The 21,709-nt window shown below is 39.2% G+C and overlaps 1 protein-coding gene across 4 annotated transcripts in view; it reads right to left on the bottom strand.

Moving 5' to 3' along the window:
- The window catches only part of PLXDC2 (plexin domain containing 2), a 416,967-nt gene that overhangs the window by 307,839 nt on the left and 87,419 nt on the right, over positions 1 to 21,709 (bottom strand). The window lies entirely within an intron of this gene.

Raw genomic sequence — 21,709 nt, 5'->3', positions numbered from 1 at the left:
CTCCTTGTAGTTCGTTGAACAGGCTGGGCCCACTTCACTCCCTGGAGCTTTTATATGTGCCATTTCCTCTCTCTGGAATGAACCTCGCCACATCATCTGAGCTTTTTTCTCGGGTCTTCAAAAGTCACTTTCCCTAGCCATTTTATCTAAAATTTCCACCCTCTACCCCGAGTACAAATTTCTCTTCCCTACTTTACTTGTTCCCCAACTCAACATATCACTCCCTGACATACTATTTGTCTCCTTATGTGTCTTGTTTATTATCTGTCTCTTATTTGTCTAATTTATTATCTTACAAGGTAAACTGCATGAGGGTGAGAATTTTTGCCTGTTTTGATCACCGTTCTTCCCCACTGCCTAACATACAGGAGGCGTTCAACAAATATTTCATAGAAAGGAAGGAGGGAAGTAATGAAGGGAGGGAGAAAATGCCACCTTAAAGAGAGTTTCTCCTTCAGTAACTCAATTTGGTTCCCAAAAGTTGGGCTATAATAATGGGTCTGCCTATTGAACATGGTTAATATTATCAATATGTCTTCTATGACTCAGTTTTTAAAAAAATAATATTATTAGGTTATGACCAACAGGACATATATACACACACATACATAGATACATATGTTAACTACCCTTTCATTTAACAAGTGTTATATAACTGTAGAAAGTAAAATGTATCTATTATTAAGTTTCTATTTAGTAGTCTAACGTGTATGTAGACCCACTGATAGAAAAGTCTCCATTATCAAATTAAATTGTAATTTTCTATTAGTCACACAAAAATCAGTACATACTGAGAAATGAATATTCTTTTTAGATGCTAATATAAGCACCACTCCTATTATTTTAGCCCCCTAACAGTACTCTGAAATGTCAATCTCATTCACCACATTTCAACTGAGGTTAGAGGTGCATCTCTGATTTACCCCCTACTGTTCCTATTAATTGTTTTAGTTTTTCTCTGCATCTAACCTCATGTACTCCCAGAAGATATTCAGATACCTATGCTCTGACAAGCACTGGAAAAATGATCACGTCAGAATAGCTGTTAATTCTTTCATTTCTGCATATCAAAATTTCTTCCCACTTGACTATTAAAGGTCAAATTTTCAACTAGCCTTCAAACACGCAAAGAATTAGTGTTTTGACATGTAGAATGCTCCTGCACAAATTCAGACTCTTCGCGAATGAATAAAGGAGCGTATATTCTGTACATTAAATAGGTTTACAACGTAAATACATAATGTATGTGTTATAATTTACTTATTAAATAATACAACACTTTATTCTTTAAAAATATAAAAGATATACAAAGGAGAATTTCTGAAATGGTAATAAGTATCATTTTTAAGGCAGATTCTTTTATTACTAACAGCTTTACCCAAGAAAAGAGAAGTTTGGACAGGCGAAACATGGCTCAAAGCCACAAAAGCCCCAAGTGACAAAGCTGGAATCCACATTAAGCTCTCTTTTTCTCCAGAACTCAGAGAATTAATTTAACTACCACACAATGACAGAATTTTCTGATCCCAACCACAATTTTCCATTGAAACTATCAAAGCATAATTTATAGAGAAAACTTTCAGCCATAAATGGAGAAGTGATCTAGGAACCATTGGTCACAGTGTTTGAAGTAGAATAGAATATCAAAATCATTCTTAATTGAGGGCATTGCATTCTCTCTATTACTCCTGAGACAGAGAAAATCATTCTGCAATGTCATTCTCTACTGGCTTGCTTTAAGACCCTTGTTTATTTTCTCCATTTTCCCTTCATTAGAATTTGAGACCGGGCGTCAGCAGAGGGCTGGGGTAATAAGAAAGAAAACACATCTCTATCAATTTTTATCCTCACTCTAGGCTCTGAGAAAAATATGCTGTGTATTTGAACCCTGAAAAGGATACCTTTGGGTGCTAATTTTATGACAAAATGTATTAAAAATTATCAGTTGTGAACTTAAAAACTCATTTCACAGGAAGTCCTTGAAGAAGCTTATTTAACCATTTCATCCTTTAATATTTTAAAGGATGTCATGGGAACATGATCTCATTTAGTTATTAAAATGGGTAACATAGCCTCCAACATAAAATATCTTATTGGACCCTTAATTTTATAAGACTCATGTCAATAGTTAAGTTCACTGATTCCACAAAGATTTAGGGACATATTTAATAAGTAGTGTACTTTTCTAGATCCTTATGGGTGGGAGATTCAAACGTGAACAAAACTTGTCCATATTTTTAAAGCATTTTTAATATTAATAGTGATAATAAAGTAAATACAACACTTGACTACAGCAAAACTTGTAACTTGATAAAAAGCAAAACACTAGAGTTGCACCAAGAAAAAAAAGAGACATAAATTACCCTGATGGGATCACAGAAAATTTTCAGGGAGGAGAGAACATTAGTACAGGATTCAATAGGACAGGTCCATTTTTTCCAAGAAGAATTATGGGCACAACATTAGCAAAGTATGGTAACAGTAAAGCACAAGATGTTTTTTGGAGAAAGCAGTTATCTAGTCATCTGAAGCTTCAATGAGTAGAGGAAGAAAGCCAAGGTGTAGAAAACTCCATGGAACTTGCCCAGGGACACAGAGCTCATGTCAGGGTCAGGATTCAAGCCTGGTAGTCTGGGTTCAGACTCTGTTTTCATAACTACTGCACTCTACAACACTGTATTAGTTTCTTTTTGCTGTTGCAACAAATTAGCATAAATTTAGGAGCTGAAACAACACAAATTTATTCTCATACAGTTGTGGAGGTTAGAAATTCAAAATGGTCCCACTGGGCTGAAAATCAAGATTTCCCCAGGGCTGCATTCCTTCTGGAGGCTCTTGGGGATAATTTGTTTCTCTGTCCTTCCCAGCATCTGGAGGTCACATCACTTTCATTCCTTGCCTCATGACCCGCTTCCTCATCTTCAAAGCCAGTAGTCTAACAAGCATTGTCAAATCTCTCTTGACTCTCAGTCTCCTGCCTCCCTCACTTATAAGAATCCTCGAGATTACACTGGGCACATCCTATTAATCCAGGATAATCTTCCCATCTCAAAGCGGCTGATTAGCAAACTTAATTCCTTCTGCAAACTTACTTACTTCTCCTTAGCCATATGCCATCACATAGTCACAGGTTCTGGGGAACAGGATATGGACATCTTGGGAGAGGCATTATTTTGCCTACCACAAACAGGATATTAAATTTGGTTAGAGCAAAGGGATAGACCAGAAGCTGAAGCTGGAAAAGAAGGTTATGGAGCTCACTGAATACCAAGGAATCTAGGGTTTTTGGTAAACGATCAGATGCTCCTCCACCTCTCCTCCCACATCATTAGAGCTACATTTTAGAAGTTAACTCACTCAGGCAGTGGTGTGTAGAATTAATTAAAGGACAAGATGATTGGAGGCAGGGGATTCAGCTGAGCTGCCTTGAGAACATTCTCTAACATACCAGGACCGATTTATGATGATGTTGAGAATCTTTTCAACATTGAAAGCATTCTGCCTGAGCCATTCTCATCCTTAATCAATGGGTGGGGTAAATTTGAGTGGCACACAGTATTAGGTCCAATTTGAATGACTGTTCTATTATGTGGTCTTGTCCAAAACTGTAACAAGGGATTTTGGAAGCTGGTGTGAAAATACATTTCCAGTTCTCTGGAATTCTTTTTCAACTCAACAGGGTACAGCATAATATAAATCTTTCATATCTGATTGATTGGAGTGAATTGTAGGGTCTGTCACACCAACTGAAAGTAGTTTGTTGGGGTTAGACATGGGCTTTTTTCTCTCCGCAAGACTCAGTTCATTCACCAATATCAAGAGGCAATTGAATTTACTCGAAGCATCTGAGTGTACTTAGGAAGCACAGGCAAGACGATACGGAAAGACCGTGGAGTCCCTTGAAGTTCAGGTGAACCTGAAGACAATTCAAGTCACATCCAAACTGCTCACAGCCAAGGATTTCACTAGTACCACAAGGCTAAAAGCTAGCCCCCAGTTCCATCAGGGCTGCAGAGGGAAGAATAAGAGACCAAGGCCAAGAGAACTGAATCCAGGCCAGCATGGCCTTGGCAAGGCTGATGGCCGGTGACTGTTGCCAACATGGCAACATGGCATGACTGTTGCCACTTCCAAACAAACAGAAGGTTTACAGGATGGGGATAATGCCTAATCATCAGCATGGCCTCATGACTTCGCTCTGCTACAAACACAGCAAGATTTTTAAAATAGTTTCATCAGACTCTCTTGTTGGCCACATGGACACTGGCAGAAAGACAGTCTCCTCAATAATGAACCTCTCAGTACAGTTAGCAGGCTGGCAGAGGAAGCCTTAAAAGGACAAACAAGACCACAAGTATTCCTGTATTTGAATAGCAATATTAATATAAAGTTCACTACGACATGTGACAATCTGAATGTTTGTTTCTGTGAAAAATTACCAAACACAAAAGTTAACCAGTAAAGAAATACGTATTTCAAATATAAAATATGTGGCATATCCATGTGAATTCATATATATTCTAAAGGTTTTCATGTCAGAAGTTGGAGAAAAAAAACAGATTCTTATTCTGGACCTTATTTCCACCTCTTTAAAATACATAAGCCAATGAGATGCGATGGCTTCTCAATGGAACTACACCATCATTTTTCTATTTCTCTAGAGAATATTTATTATTACCAGGCTATAAGAAAATCCCTCTAAATCAATTTTAACTGGAAAAAAGAGAAATGCTACACCTCCTAGAAAGCATATCAGACTGATTCCAGGTTTATGAGAATGTTAGAGATATTTATCTTATAATTGTCATCTAAAATCCTTCAAATCATTATCAAATTTACCATGTAGCTACTTCTGCATAACATCTACCAGCAAGTTGAAAATAGCCCACAGCTTTTTTAGAGGAAAGTGGCAAGAGTTAATAGCCAGCCATTTTAATGGTGCAAAGGTTGCATTCTATCAAATGTGGCAAATGATCTTTCCAATGAGCAATGCACAACACAAGTCTATCTCCTCCATAAAGAAACGCATATCACCTTTATTACTACCTGCTCTTCCAAGTAAACAAGTCCCTGAAATACCTCATTTTCTTAGGATGGGTCGATTGGATTTAATAGGTCTAAAAGGACAAGATAATACTCTTCCTATTTTAAGAATTTCTTTGGATGGCTGGTACTGTACAGGGAGAGGGGAAGATATTCAGCAAAGAATAGAAAGAAAGCCCAGTGGCACAGGGAGCTTTGTTTGGTCTAATATTTTACAATATTACAGCAATTTTTTGCTTCAATAGATCTTGACCAGCAAAGCTAGGCCAATAGCATATGGCAATGCTTATGTGCTCAACTACTCTATGAAATAGATCTTGTATGATGGCTGCTCTGTTAAAATACTTTCACTTTGGCAGAGAGCAAAAGTGAGGTCTCCATTGTCTGTCTTGTTTCTGAAAGAAAGGCGGCAAAGACAGATAACTCTTCTAGTATTAGAAGCTGAGAATATTTTCTAAGCCCTAAAGAGATTGCACAGAACAGTAGAAAAATGCTTAAATTCAGAGCAATTAGCATAAAGATATACGTTCATCAGAAAATATCCTATTGCTACAAAACACCTGTAAGCAAGGAAAAATGTCCCATTAAATAAACAAGCAGCCAAGCAGTGTGAAATCTGCATTACTCAGTGGCTAAATATAGAATTGTGGGGGGACCTTGTTCTCTGGCTGCTGCTTCCTCCCCTTCCTGAAAGTTCTCAAGCTCTACCCCGATTTTTAGCAATTGTACTATCAAATACATAGAGATGGAAAGGAAGCCAAATTCAAAACCATTATAGCATCCGTAAGTAAGAGCATGAAAAAAAGAGGCTTTTTAAAGGTGGGGAGATTATAATTAATGGCTAAAATACTGATTTTGAACAAACTGGAGATGTCATTGTTCATAGTAAGCATCTCCTTGTTATTATAAATAGGCACTGGTTGCCTTGACTTTCCCCCTATAAATATTTTAATTATTATTTATTCAACTGAAAATGAAACCATATAATATACTTTGAACTGGATCTGAAAAAAAAAAAGATTAGACTTTACAGTATTTTTGGAGAACCCAATTAGGTTTAATGAAAAATGTTTTGAGTCACGTAAAATAGTATATAAAAACTTACAAGATTTGCCTAACATATGGGAAATCTATGAAATCTTCTAATGCAACCTCCATAAGATAGTAGTACTCAGAATTATTAGGGAAAGCAACTACAAAATACCAGACAGGCGAAAACCTTGCTTTTTAAGGCACAACAGAAGGTGTTGTATAATGCTACTCGGCATCCCACATGATATTCAACAGCTTTTACCATCTGGACAATCTTTTCTTCTCAATAGCATTTCTTTTCAATAGCTTTTCCAACATTTCAGTTTAAGTCCATTTATTCTTTCTCTGGCCTTTGGAAAAGATAGAGAACAGTTGCAAAATTACCACCATCTTTACAAAATAGCAACTGTGGCTAGTTATTAAATCTTCCCCTTAGTTCAAGATAAATAACACCAGGGCCTTTTGTTTTTTGTGCCCAACTCTTCAATCACTGTGGAAACTCTACTCTAAAACCCAAGTTCTTAATTTTCTAAATGTCAAAGGCTAGAAACAAACACAATCCAAAAAAAGGTTTGATTGAAGAACAAGTGTACCGCATCTCATGAAAGATAAAAATATATATTTGGTTGAAAGGAAATAAGAAGACCTGTGTGAACCAAGTACATGGCACATAATGGGAACTCAGTAAATGTGAGTGGAATCCAAAGGATGGAGTGGAGGGGGTGGGAGGGACAAAGAAAAACAAAAGAGAATCTAAGGAGGATGAACCCTGGATGCCCAGTGCATTTCCGTGAGTGAAATATAAAGCTCTTTGCAATTTTCATAGTCACAAAAGGCATTCTTCTTTTTCCCCTAAATATGCTTAAAAGGATAAGCGTGGGTTAGGCATCATTTCATCTCAAGTAAGACTTCCATTTGACCTGGCTTTAGAGAAGATTTTCAAAAGATAAAAAAGGAATTTCTAATAAAGATTCACTAGTGTGCTATGATGTAACCCGCTACAGCTTGTTTTCTGGAATGACTAGAACACAGAACTGGGAAGCCAGTCAGGCCCCAGCAAAATTCTCTACCTATAATTTTCTTGCTGTCTACGGACAGCTTCCTCTGCTCCCAGAGCTACAAGATGCCACCAGTTGGCACCAGCATTCACTGGGACAGCCCAAAAATATGACATTAACTTTCTGTCACAGTTCCCAACTCCAGGGGGAGTGACTCTGACAGGCCCACCTCCGTTCAGGGGCCCACATGTGGTCTGTGCAGTAGCTAGGGCAGGCCCACCCCTTACAAACTGGCCCATCAGTGCCCACTGCTACAATTCTGGGGCAGATACTGGGGTTGACCATCACAGCACACAGGTAGCACCTGGTAGGGACACATTATCTCTACAAAGTGAGAATACAGAGCAGACACGTGTAGTGCTCTTTTATAAATCCAATTACTTTGAAACATATTCTCTGGGCAGTGTCTCTGAAAGCTCCCATATCTAGGGATCAGGAGCATTTATTCTTGAAATAAAATAAAACAGGGGCATAAGGAATTCTATTAGGGTTCAAGAGCCCTGTTCTACCACTGCAGAGCTTTGTCAGTTTGATCAAATCTTATTTGATTGCTGCTTTTATTAGTTTATTTACCTGTAAAATTAGAGCATTGCATTTCTTACTCTGAAATTCTTTAGGTCTAGAAGTAAATGATTCTAGCACTCTATTTCATAGTGTGATACCAGATCCTGAATCCACAAAATAATTTTTAAAGTGTTAAACCACCCCGTGTCCCAGATAGATCTCAGATTAGAAATATTCAACATTTACAATTTGAGAATTTGAAAAGTTATTGACAACTGCTCTTTGAGAGAATTCCTTTCTATAGAGTATTTAATTATACTGCCTCATAAATTGTTGTTAAATCTCAAAAGTACCAAAATGTCTCAAATTCTTTTAGTAAGCTTTCAGGTGGTTGGGGTGTATTTTTTATTTATTATTCAAGGAGGCAATAATGATTTTTTTCCATATTTCAAACAAAGAACTCAAGGTACTTCATAAATCTTGATTAAAGATATTATTATCCTATCTCTGCAGATGATGAAACACAGAGAAGTTAATCAGAGAATCAAAAAAAGCCAAGCAGGGCTTCCCTGGTGGCGCAGTGGTTGAGAATCTGCCTGCTAATGCAGGGAACACGGGTTCGAGCCCTGGTCTGGGAGGATCCCACATGCCGCGGAGCAACTGGGCCCGTGAGCCACAACTACTGAGCCTGCGAATCTGGAGCCTGTGCTCCGCAACAAGAGAGGCCGTGACAGTGAGAGGCCCGCGCACCGCAATGAAGAGTGGTCCCCACTCGCCGCAACTAGAGAAAGCCCTCGCACAGAAACGAAGACCCAACACAGCCAAAAATAAATAAATAAAATTTTTTTAAAAAAGCCAAGCAATCCTGAGGACCAATTTAATTTCTCTACTCTTAAAAAAAGGCAATTATTGGGGAGAGGACAGGGGATGAAGGAGGAGACCCAACCAATACAGGTGCTCTTTCCTTTTTCCACACGTTTAAATTATACAAAACGTCAACCACATCAGTATAATTCTCTCCTTACTTTGACACTCCCAAGTCCAAATAAGCATCTTTCAGATTTTAGAAGTTATTGTTGGAAAAATAAAATTCCCTTCTCATAGCTCAAAAACATCCACATTTTCTGCCATTTCTGCCACATTTTTCACATTTTGCCCAACAGAATGTTTTAGTAGAATCTATAAATATTACATCTTTTTCAGCTACTGTATTGTTTTCTCCTTCTCACACATCATCATGTAACATTTTTCTAAAGAAAAAAAAAAAAGAGCAGAAAAATTTAGCCCCTTTAAACCTAACTTTTTGTGAGCTTTCACAACTATAAAATCTCACATGCAAGTAGGAAATGGAAGTTTAACAGTGTCACTAGATAAATCCTGGAGCTGCAATACATTTTCTTGTCATCTTAGAAAAACCGTGTCCTATATGCTAATCTGATGAAATTTAACTATCATCGAGAAACGCTGACCCGGGGCTGAGTTTTATTGACAGACATAACTCCCTGAGGTTCCTTATTTTAAAATAATACTTTCTCTAGATGATCCTTCCCTTCTGGACATAATCTACCCCTTCAACCCTAACCTGTATCCCAGGTCTACTGCCAATGTTGCTTTATACTGTTAAAGTTCTATTGCATCTCAGCTGAGAAATGGCTGTTTCATCTCATTAATTTATAAAGTTTCCAACACAGATATCCCAGAGGGGACACTCAAATGTGTTAATTGGTTAATTTGCATTATTCAACAAATTTGCACCTCTTTATCATGTATTTATCTTTAGTTCATTTCAACCTTCTCAGCCACTAGAGCAGGAAACCTTGAAATCTTTTTTTGATTCTATTCTTTGATTCCAGGAGTATTTCTTCTTTGCCACTTATACACAACTGACTTTGAAGTTCAGAAAAGTCTATCTTGGTTATATTTTTCATATCTATTCTCTCCTGTCTCCCACTTGTGATGGTTAATTATATGTGTCAGCTTGATTGGGCTAAGGGATGCCCAGATAGCTTGTAAAACATTATTTTGGGGTGTGTCCGTCAGTGCCATTCTGGAAGAGGTTAAGCATTTGAATCACTAGACTGAGTAAAGAAAGAAGATCTGCCCTCACCAATGTGGGTAGGCATCATCCAATCCGTGGAGTGTCCAAATAGAACAAAAAGGTGAAGGAAAGGTGAATTCCCTCTCCCTCTCTCTTTCCATCTTCTTCCTTCAGACGTTGGAGCTCCTGATTTCTTAAGCATTCAGACTCAGACTAAATTATACCACTGGATTTCCTGGTTCTCCAGCTTACAAAGGGCAGGTCATAGGACTTCTGAGCCTCTACAACCTTGGGAGCCAATTCTTATATATATATAAAATCTTATTGCCACTGCCCTAGTTAGAAACATCATTACATCCTGGAAGTCCATCATTACTTACAATACCGGACTACTGCAACAGACTTCTCACAGGATGTCTGGATTTTGTTTTTTCCTACTCCAACTTATTCTGCCAACAACTGCCAGTTGAATCTTCCCATGACCCAACTCTGTTACAATACTTTCCTGAGAATCAACCTTCAGTTACGTCTGGTTGCCTACCCAGCACAGGCCCATCTCTGAAGTTGTATTTCAAGGTCATCCACAGCTTGATCTCACTATCTTTCCAACTTTATCTTCCTGTAGTACCAGGTAACTGAAACTCTTGCTTGTGAGAGATCAGACTCCTGCCCTAAGAACAATTTCATACTTCTGCCTGAGTTAGAGCCTCAAGCTTCCCCATCCTGCTACTGGCATATGGCAACATAAGATAAGCAACATTTGCTATACATAATGCATTGCAATGTTGCAAATCAGGAAGGCTAGTAATGCCACCACACAAACAGAGATTTTGAGTTTTTATAACCACTGAGAAGTCAAATGTAAAAGGCATTCAGAACTGAAGGAAATGTGTTAGCTACTGCTTACACTGTGCCGAAAGCCACAATTACAATTGGTGTCCCACAAAGCCAATGCCACACCACATAAGTGGGTTAAACACTCTCCCAAAGGTGTTCTGCAGATGGAGCAGTTACCAAGGACTAGTCACTGCCTCTTTCTCAGATGTCAATTTGACCAGGAGCCCTTACTCATCCAGAGAGAAATCCTATTTAGATGAGCCTGCCCAGGGATGGCAGGTCCTCCTACGGAATGTGACAATAAACCCGCATTATTATCTTCTTGGGTTTCCCTGTTTTTCTGACTTACATTCCAGCACTCTATTGGTATCCCAGCAGAGTTATTGCGAGACGATATTAAGAAGCCTCTGTCTTCAGGAAACTCACAACTTAATAGGAGAGACATATACAAACAACTGATTATAACATAACGTGGTATGTGTTATGACAAATGTTAAGCTCAAATAACCGTGGGGACATAGATAAGGGAACAATTCATTCTGCTGAGGGTGAGGTAGGAGGCAGGGGTTAGAAAAGAGTGGAGAGTGAGGAGGTATCATGGAAACTGGCCCTTACGGATTAGGTGGAATTGACATGGGGAGATGCATCAGCATGACCAGAGGCCCTGGCATAGTCTGAGGATGGGACGGAGCAGGCAGAAGGTCTGGAGAGGATAATGCAGATGTGGGACTGGCACAATACATGACTTGGTAAAAGGTACGATGCTTAATTTGTGGGTACTGGGAACCATTAACTTGCCCCACAAACAGATTTATGTCACACTTTGGAAAAGACAAACCTAATGACAGTTGTGGAGGATGGACTAAAGATGCAGAGGACCAGAGACGTTAGGCCAATTCTAGGTATAAAAAGTTGAGTCAGGTTTAAGTCTCAATGTAACTGGAGAGTGGGGAGCAAATGCCAGAGACATTTCCAATGTCAATAAGAACATCAAAGATCCAAAATTAGAAGATAAAAAGTGCTAAGATGAACTCTCAGTATCTGCTAATATCTGGAAATATTCTAGAATATGATCACTGTGTTGGAATGGAACGGGTAATAGCCACCCTGCTAAGCATGTTATATACATTATCTCTGGATGTTTCCACATTCCCATTACAGATGAAGAAACAGAGGCTAGGAGACATCAAGTGAATTGCCACTGAGACCCAATTCTGTCACATTCCAAAGCAAATGGGGAGTGAGGGAAGGCATGGTTTGTAGCATTTGCCAATTTCCATGGTGTAAACATTCCACTGAAGTCACTGACTGCTGAGTTGGGAAGAGATATGCATAACTGATCCTCAAGGAGCCTGTGTGAGCCGGCCCCAGTGAACTACTGGATTGATCTGACAAACATATTGGCAGGCATTATATAAAGCAGAGGCTGGCAAAGTGCAACCACAGGCCAAATCCAGTCAACATCTGTTTTTGTAAATAAAGCTTTATTGGAACACAGCCACGCCCAAATGTTTATGTACTGCCTGTGGCTACTTTCACATTGCAATGGCAGAGTTGCATAGTTGCAATGGAGACTTGATGACCTCCAAAGCGTAAAATATTTATTATCTGGACCATTACAGAAAATATTTGCCAACCCCTGATATAAGTGTAAAACAGGCAAAACGAATTTATGCTATTCGAAGTCAGAATAGGGGAGACCTCAAGGGAGGTGAGCTGGAGGAGAGTGATCAGAAAAGAGGATACGGGACTTCTGGGGTACCAGGAATGTTCTATTTGTCCATCAGGGTGCTGGTTACACAGTAAGAAGATATCATGCTTACAATTAGAATATGTGCATTTTTTATATGCAGATTATACTTTAATACATAAAAATGTTTTTTAAAAAAAGAGCAAGATGTTCTGAGAGCAGATTTTAAAATTCTGTTCATCAGTGATTTAAACTTTTCCTTTTTTTATATCAGAATAGAATTAAGACATATTTGTCTGTTTGATTCACAACAAATCCTGATGAATTCTATATGTATCCATAATAGCAGTAACAGCACCTATCTACTGGGTGTTATTCTTGCCACAACTTTCCTTCTGATGGTTTGTATTAATCTTGTCCCATCTCTACTGCCCTTGGCAGAGTTTTCTTGGTTCTATCTCCACTGTTCTAAAATGTGCTTTCAGAATGCGAATTCCTTTGAATGGCATTGACGTTAAAAGGTTGTTTATGGGCTCATTGCACATCCTTGGGGAGTGACTCTTCACTGCTGTGATTATCATGAACAGGACTCAGGAAAGTGGGAGGCAGGTCAATCACATCAATTTTAATATTCTGTCAGGTGACTGCGCTAAGACAAAGACATGCCTCGCTGCTGCCGATCACCTGGGGCAACAGCCCAGATGTGCGCTGGAGCCAGAGGAGCAGCCAGCGCCAAGCCTGGGCCCCCACGCGTGATTCCGGAACACATGCACCTCCTCTGACCGACGCTTAGGTTCTGTATCTCCCTCTGAGATGAAACGAGAGGGGTCATAACTCACGCTGCCTTGGGCTCTTCCACCTGCCAGGTGCCAGCTTGGCAATTTTGCAGATTAGAGAGGCTATTCCTCCAGCTCCAGGCCCACACCACCTGTCGGCTGCCAGGGCAGAGTGCACTCTGGCTTTAGCAGCTGGCCAGCCTGTTACCTGATGGCGATGTGCAGGAGGACGCGGTGCCTGTGAAGCCTGTGTGGAGGCCATCCGGATTGTCAAAGGGCCTTAGGTTCCCACTGTCAGCATCTACCACCCGTGAACTCCAAGGCCAGCCCAAACCACAAAGAAGTGGTGTTGAAGATGAATGAGAAGAGGCCAAAAGCCCTCAGAGTGATTTGTTTAGTATAATCATGATTTTTAAAATTTTTCTACCTAAATCTTCAGTGGGAGCCAATTTCCTCTTTCTGGAAAAGGAGCAGCCCTGGGGCATTAGTGAGGCCAGCACTGATGCTGAAATACTCTCGGCTTTAAGAGTCAACATACCTCTGTTGACTGGTATGGATGGGAGGGGAGTTTGGGGGAGAATGGATACATGTATATGTACGGCTGAGTCGCTTTGCTGTGTGCCTGAAACTATCACAACATTGTTAATCGGCTACACTCCAATATAAAATTAAAAGTTTAAAAAAAAATAATAAAGTCTACTTTGACTGATATAAAAAAAAGCGTCAACATACCTCCTCAGATATATGAGAGATGATTTCTTTGGATATTTTTTTTTAAAAAAGAAACCATTGAAAGGTCTGCTTCACTTTAGTAAGTGAATCACAAAAGGAGTAGAATATCATTTAGGTCTGTATGAAGATCCCCAAATTATATATAGTTAGGTGGCTCTTATGTCAACTCTGAGAGCCCCTGAAAAAACAGTGTAGAAAGCAACCAATTACACACTGCTTTGGACAGAAAACACTGCTAAATCAGTATACCACATTTTTCTTTTGTGCCTACCATACCAAACATGGAAAGAGAAGAAGAAATTGTGCTTCTTTTGCCAGCAACACATCCTAGCAAATTATAACTGAACTTGAGTGGAGGATTGAAACAGAGTCAGGTCATGAGTGTGAATTAGGTATATCTTTGCTTTCCATTAAGGTGACCAATGCCATTATCATAATAGGAAAGCTCACAGCGTGAGCACCTACTATCAACCAAATGTATAGCAACTATATGCAGAAGGTACCAAGTCCCTTTTGCTGAAGAAGAACTTGGCCTTGACATGGGTTTAATCACTTGGCTAGGATCCCACACATATCAAGTGGCCTAGCCAGAAGTCTGATCAGGCCTAGCTAACAAAGGTGCATGTTCATTACCACTCTTGTTTGGTTTACACTGATTTTCTTCCTCTAGTCTGCTGTCAAAATATTACCTAGCAAAATATTATCTATTGATGTGACAGTAACGGTATCCTAGAGAAAAGGACAAAGGTGAAAGGTAACTGAATGTGCCAAAACCTCTCCAAATCACTTTCGACTTGACCCAAAGTCATGGACTCGATTCTGCATATCTCACATGTGATGGATTATCTAAGCGGAGCACAGTGAGCTCAGGAGAATGTTTGGTTTGGAAAGGATGGTACTCAAACATGCTCAGAAGGAAGGCGTTTTTTATTCCCATAACATTCTGACTTTGGGATTCACAACTAAAACCTCCAGTGTGAAATATGAGAGCAATCTATCAAAAGATTACAATTTATTTAAAAGTCATTTCATGCGGAAAGCTACCTTTTGTACTCCTTCAGTTGACTACACATGTGGTTGGTGTCTCACTGTGCACGAGAAAACATAATCCTAAAGCAGAAAATCAAAAATAAAAGGAAATCAGAAAATGCCATATAGTGTGCCAAACAAATAAAAATAAATGAAAGAAGTTGAAAACTCTTTGAAAGACTTGAAAGAGACTTGGAACCTTGTCAGAAGAGCCTCTCTGATAACTCCAGTTGGCTGATTGCATGATCTTGGCATAGAAAGGAACGCTAGAAGGTAAGACAAGATCAAGAACAGGGAAGATGCATATTGTACCAGGAGAAAAGAAAATAGCGGGATTGGGAAGAAAGACAAGAGGAGAGAAAATAAGCAAAAAAATTAGACCTTTGGAAAAACCAAGAAAATAAGTAAATCAGGAGTAAGAATAATACCAGCAATTAAGCTGGTATCTGTTACTTTGTCAAATTTGTAATTAAATTGCAAAAACTACATTCCATGACACAATGAAGCAGGAAGGAATGTTGACCGGAGACCCACTGGGACGGGTAGGTTATTTGAACAGCATGTGATGCACAGTATCAAAAATCTATTTGTACAGACCTGCAAGTCCTTCAGGCAGGAAGTTTTCATTAGATTTCATTATTTAATTTAAATACACACACATACCCAAACTTCCCAAATTAGAAGGTATTTCCTGTTTCTAAACTAAACACAGTTATATTTCCCAAATTTCTTGTCCTTGAAGATCCCCTCATTTCATTTATACGAGTGTGGGGGTTTTCAACAAGGTTCAGTCACAGATATGGGGAACTTGCAGGAAAACCTGAGAGGACCCTGTATGGCAGGAAAAGAGAGTCAGAGGTATTATAGACAGTGGACCTTCTCCTCCCACCAAACCGTCTGACCCTCTCGATAAGGGAGCTGGTGAAGTTCAATGTGGACCCTGCAGAGGGCAACGGCCTGAAGATATAGCTGTACCCCACTTTCAATCCAAAGGTATAGGAGGCCAAACCTAGGTGGTGCTGATAGTTACTGACATCATAAAGAGTTCCTTCTCCTTTCAAAAAAGATTTGCTGTAGGGTTCCTTTAATGAGAAAGCCCACCTGAACGAACATTTAAAATACATTTTTAAATGATTTATGTGCACCTTTTAAATAATACATTAACTGGGAATTGGCCACCAATGTGCACCTGTAAAACGGCTGTTTGGCTGAAGCTTAAGGACAGTCATTAAAACCAGCTTGGCTCACAGCCTGGTGCCTTAGGCAAATCAGGGGCTGCTCACCACGTTCAGAGATGAGAGCGGGAGGGAGGAAGGCAGCGGTGGATGCTGGAGAAGAGAGGAATGTGCCAGCTGGCGCATCCTAGTGGCTTCTGAAGAGCGCGAGTTCACCTCACAGGGGTAATGGGATCACTGAGACCCCTCTTCCTACACTGCATTTACACTCTGAGTCAACCCAAACAAGGTCATCTGACAACCAGACAAGGTTTCCTTCCCCCGAGTTCTCAACCCCCGAGTTCTTGCTGCTTCCTATCCCATCTTTCAACACCTGGACCACCTGTTCTTTTTCTTTGTAAAATCTCTGTTTTCGCTTGTTTAGCAATCTTCCCAAACGTAGCTGACACATTTTACAAAATCAGTGTACACCTCTGCTTATCATGGAACGGCTATTTTTCTTTCAGTCTTACTATGTATTTGGAACAAGTCCAGTGTGCTTGAAATTTTTAAAATCTGAGTATAAATACCAGCCTCATTGCATTTCATTGATAAGAGTCAACATATCCTCTAAGTCAGCAAATATTCCTCTTGACAACCATGAATTATGCTAAGATCACTGAGTTAAAGACCTTATTTGTGATTTGCAGAGAGCTCAAGTGGAAAAAAAATCCCAGCTTTTTTTTTTTTTAAAAGAAAAGTTTCTTTCCTTCTTTAAACCAGTAAATGTTTGCTCCTAAAGTTCCATTTCCAACTGAGATATATCATCCCCATTTTAAAAACTGATTTCAGTCAGCTTCTTAATGAAATAATCTCCCAAAATGGAATTTTAGAATTTGGGCCTAGAAAGAATATAATACCTCATATTTAAATGGTATTAGGGAATTTGGGGAACTTAAAATGTACCAAAAAACCAAACCAAAAAAACCCACAAAGAAAAAAAATGTGCTGGGAATGAAATCCTAGGGGGAAAAAATAAAAGGAAGAAATGAGAATGGAAATGAGAACGTGGAATGTGCTCTTTCAAGAACATGAACTGATGTCTGAAGGACCCATTCCCCAGGACACTGGAGAAATTTTCCTTCTGGAATCTCTCAGCAGACCAACCGCCCAAGAAAACTCAGCGCTATAGCAATTTCAGAATAACAATTGCTGGAACAGTCCTAGCTACAAAGTGATTTTCAGCAACTAAACATGAATATCCCAGAGAATGAAATGCATCTGGAGAACACTACTACAAAGTTGCAAAGGAAACTATTCTCTCTTCCCTTTTCTCAGGACATGTAACCAACTGGCAGTTTCAGTGGCTATATTTCAGAGTGCCTGGATGAAAAAGCAGATTTGTCTTTTTTTTTTTTCTTCCTGACCCATAGCTTTGTGCTAGCCATTGCTTATGCTCTGATTCTGGCCCGAGAGAAGAAAAGCTGATCTCAAGTCTATATTTGTGTACAAATAGCTTCAAAGTCAGAAGGAAAGAGACTTAGGGAAACTTCAGAACATGATTTTTAAAAGATTACTTTTTAAAACTGTATCAGTCAGTTGTTAAAAGGCGAGAACCAATTTCCACAAAGAAAAATAGATTCCCTTGGCAGTCTATTTAACCTTTCACGTTGCTGAAAAAGAACCATATAATTCTATGTACAAAAGGCATTTCTAGAACCACTTCAGGCTTAGGCTAACTCTCCCAAGATAGAAATCTGAGAGCTGGATATACATCAACTGACACTCTCTTGAGAATGGGTCCATTATTAACGGATAAAAAGCCTTTATCTCCCTTCTGGCTCACTCTACGATGGAAGAGAGGACAAGGGTCCTCTCTACAATAAAACCCACCAAGCCTAGACTGTTCTCCCATCTCCCTGTCACAGCAAGTTCAGCTGAACTAAGCCCCACCCAAGGGTGCCCTGCAGCTCTGACACACTTCACCATCAGATGGATTCCCAGGTGTCTCCACACTGTCAGTGGGATGTGAGTGCTCTGTATTTTCTTCTGCTCACTTACCTGTTTTCCTAAATTTTGTAATAAACATGGATTGTTTGCATTAAAAAAAGCTATTTCTGTAAAAGCCTTAATTACATTAAGGTACTCATTCATCTCCGGCTATCTAAAGCTAAAATCTTATAAAATGGTATACAATACCCATCATAAGCTTGTCCCTACATCCTCCCCCAGACTTCAAGTCCTTCGCCACCTATCATGAACTTAAGATTTAGTGCCATTGAACTTATTATTATTCTAGGAAGATATTACACCTTTTCATGACTCCCTGCTATTGTAAATTTGTCTCTTTACCTGAATTGCCCTTTATTCTGCCTTCATCAGAAAAATATCATCTCATCCTTTGAAAGCCAAGTCAAATATCAACTTCCTCTGGGAAGCCCTCCCTACCTCTTCTAGGTGGTGTCATCCCCACCTGCCCACAGGGTGTCCAAGGCATGTGGTTCATAACCTATCATGTTTCACTGCGCCTTAGTGCCTTGTGTACTAGTTCCTCAAGGTGAGGTTTACCTTTTCTTTAATCTTTTTTATTCTCAGAATTCTAGCAGAGCACTTGGAATGTGTTAAACACTCAAAATAAACTGGATGAATGAATGAAAGAGTAAATTTTGTCAGGAACATCAGTTTTATGGTAAGTTGGAGGGCAGCCGAATAAGGTCAGAGAGGGGAAAGGTACCTGGGACTCAGGCAGTAAAATGAGGATGAAGAAAGAGATGGAAAGAGCTGGGACAACAATTGTTTTTCTTGCTTTTATTTGCTTCCATGGGATTGGTATAAAGTCACAGATTCATAATCTATGGAGACTAATGTGTGAGTAACTGGCAATTTTGCTTCTCTAAATTCACTTCCAGTACAAGCCTGCCAGGTAGAAATGTATTCCGTGTCACCTCCTTTATGCTCCAAAATTTCTATATTTACTCCTATGTGTCCTATATTGAAAAATAAGGGAAAACAACCAACTCTGCCTGATATTGTGGTTCACTTGTTCTGCTTAATGCACCCATGTGCATGCACTAAACGTCCATATGTGGGAACTCTTCTGATTTCAGCGGATAGGTATAATGAGCGTACTGCTTAGCTGATAAACTCTGGCACAAAACAGTCACCCAAAACCCCCGCAGGCTGCATGTTTTCTCATTTCACTGTGTGGAAAACAGCAGGCAAATCCAACTCAATGAATGTTATTCCTCACCTAAGTACCGTCCTACAGAGGCTGATGAAGGCCTGTTTTGGAGTGGGCAGATCCTGAACAGAAAAATCAACTCATCAGTCTGTGACTTCAACTACTGCCCCCACTGCAATCTCTCACTCCAAGAGGGAAAAAGTCTGTGCAAAATGCAGGTTAGTTAAGTAGAATATAATCTGGCATAAAACTCCGTGATTAAGTACCCAGATATTGTCCTTATTTTCAAGGAGGCTGATGCAGATGTCGTTTGCTTAAAAACAACAGCAACAGCAAAACAGACCAACACTTCTACATGCTCTTCTGGTCACTGAATACACTGAAATGAATAATCACTCCTAGCAACTTCCTTACTGTTTTGCAAGTCTGTTATTATACCTCTCAGACTGTCCACACACAAGGCCCATTCAAAACAGAATTGCCTGAGTGCTACAATGTACCACCAGTGGGCACAGGCTACTTAGCTCTCCATGCCTTCAGCTTCCTCAGGATTCCAGCTGAGCTGCAATAAGTTTGACAGACTTTCCTGTGGGACCTGGGTGACCTTCTCTGGTGCTTTGATGTTAAATACAGCTCACTGGTGTCACAGCTGGCAGTTAAGTGAGTTAACTGTGCTGTCTGGGGCAGGCCCACAAATCTATATTCTCTGCAGTTGCAGTTTGCAGACCTTTAACTTCGCCCTGATCTTGCATCCATTTTCTGTCAACCTCCCCCAAAGCATGTAGAGGTAATAGATAAGAAACACAACTTTGCTGTCATATGGAACAAGCCATTATGGTATCCCTATGGATGGTAATAAAATGGGTCCTAGGAGACTACATCTGCCATCTGGAAAGTAGAGTAGGTTTTACTAGTGCTAACTCTTCACCTGAATTGCAAGAGAACTCGCAGGCACCAATATCTATGCTATAAATGCAGGAATAAACCGTCAAGAAGTTGAATGTCTTTACCGAAATCTATTCCTCGGTAGAAAAAAAGTAACGTGGACACAAGTGTTCAGTCATCTTTTCAGAGCTCCTCCAAATGATTTACACAGATCCCTGAGGGTTAAATACAGGTCTGGGGATTAAAAGCCTTTTTTCAAAAAGTTTTATTCAGAACCATATTAATTCTTTCACTACTCAGAGAAATCATTTTCTACTTCTGTTTCAATGTTTTCACCTATAAATGGATAAGGACATTATGGGCCAATGTTATATAACCTTGCTAAGGAATCAGGGGCCTCCCCTTATCAGGACTGTCAGCATAATTGCTAGCCTGTACATGAAATTTGAGGGAAATGGATAAATTACGTATTAATAACTAACAATGGGGGGAATCAGTTGAAGATTATCAACTTTATTTTATACAAAAATAGAGCAGCATTCACATCTCAGATTTTGCTAGAAAAAAAAGTCAATCAACCTTTTCAAGTGGAAGCAAAGATAAGGATGGTTCAGTTCTCTTCCCCCCATCCCCATCTTCTATTGACTGTCATGAATTTTTTAAAAGTTATCTTTACTTGCCTCAGTGTAACACTTGGGTAAAATATTTTTTTCTGCCTACTTTGAATAAAAAGTATTCAGTTTAATAAGTATGTACAACAATACCAAGCCCTCAGAAGAACATGATACAGCACAAAGAAAGATTATATAAATCCTTGGATCGAGTTTTTACTCTTGTGGAACTCTTCCATAAACTCTTCTATTGCGTTGAATATAAATGTATTTATATTTTGTTAAAATGATTTGGATAGCCATTGTTCTAATTAGGCAAGACTTTTCTGACAGTATATCTAATACTAAGAGAAATTTCAACTGTTATGTGATATTTGGGGTGGATAGTCAGTGAAAAAATCTGTTCACAAATACATGAAACCTCATTCTTTCTAAATAAAGCTAAAACTCAACAACATACTTTCTGCTTAATTCTGGCAGTTGCAACTTCCTGGCTTAAAGAAATAGAGCACCAAACAGTTTATAAAATGACTCAAAAGATTTCTCAAATATCATGAGCATCCTTGGCCAAATAGCATTTGGATGAGTTAAGAATAAACAACAACAACAAAAACTAGTATGTATATATAACCATCAGATTTCCTTTGAAATCCCAAAAGTCTCAAAATTAAGAGGTTAAGAGAGCTTTGTAGTTAAGAGGCTCATGGGGTTTGAACAACAGCTCACTCATTTTTTCAGCCCTCAAAAATATTTGGTACCACATCTGTTAATAAGGAAACAGTTCGATGAGTCAGTGTCTGAGCTTTCATTGCCTTGAAGGCAGTCCAAAGTGGGAATTTCTGGCACTTTAGACCAATTTTATGAGCTTTAAAAACATGTTGTAGTTTTAGAATCACTGAGCTGTATTTTGCCATTCAAATCACTAAGTCTCAGATATGCTCTCTAAAGTGTCAATGGTTTTTTCCCTCTTCCTAAGTAAGGCTCATCCCAGCCAATTAAGCCATAAAGGAGAAGCAGTAGGACCAATCCAAAGTAAGTACTCAAGTCAACCTGAATAATTAGTAGAAGAAAGACTTCCTACCAGCAACAGGTCTTTCCTACTGATCCCCAGGACAAGGGTTTTTAAAAAACATCAAGTA

Source organism: Balaenoptera physalus (genome assembly GCF_965194825.1).
Source record: "Balaenoptera physalus genome assembly, chromosome: 2".
Lineage (NCBI taxonomy): Eukaryota > Metazoa > Chordata > Mammalia > Artiodactyla > Balaenopteridae > Balaenoptera > Balaenoptera physalus.
Note: the sequence above shows the minus strand (reverse complement) of the source record. Positions and strands in the feature narration are given on the sequence as shown.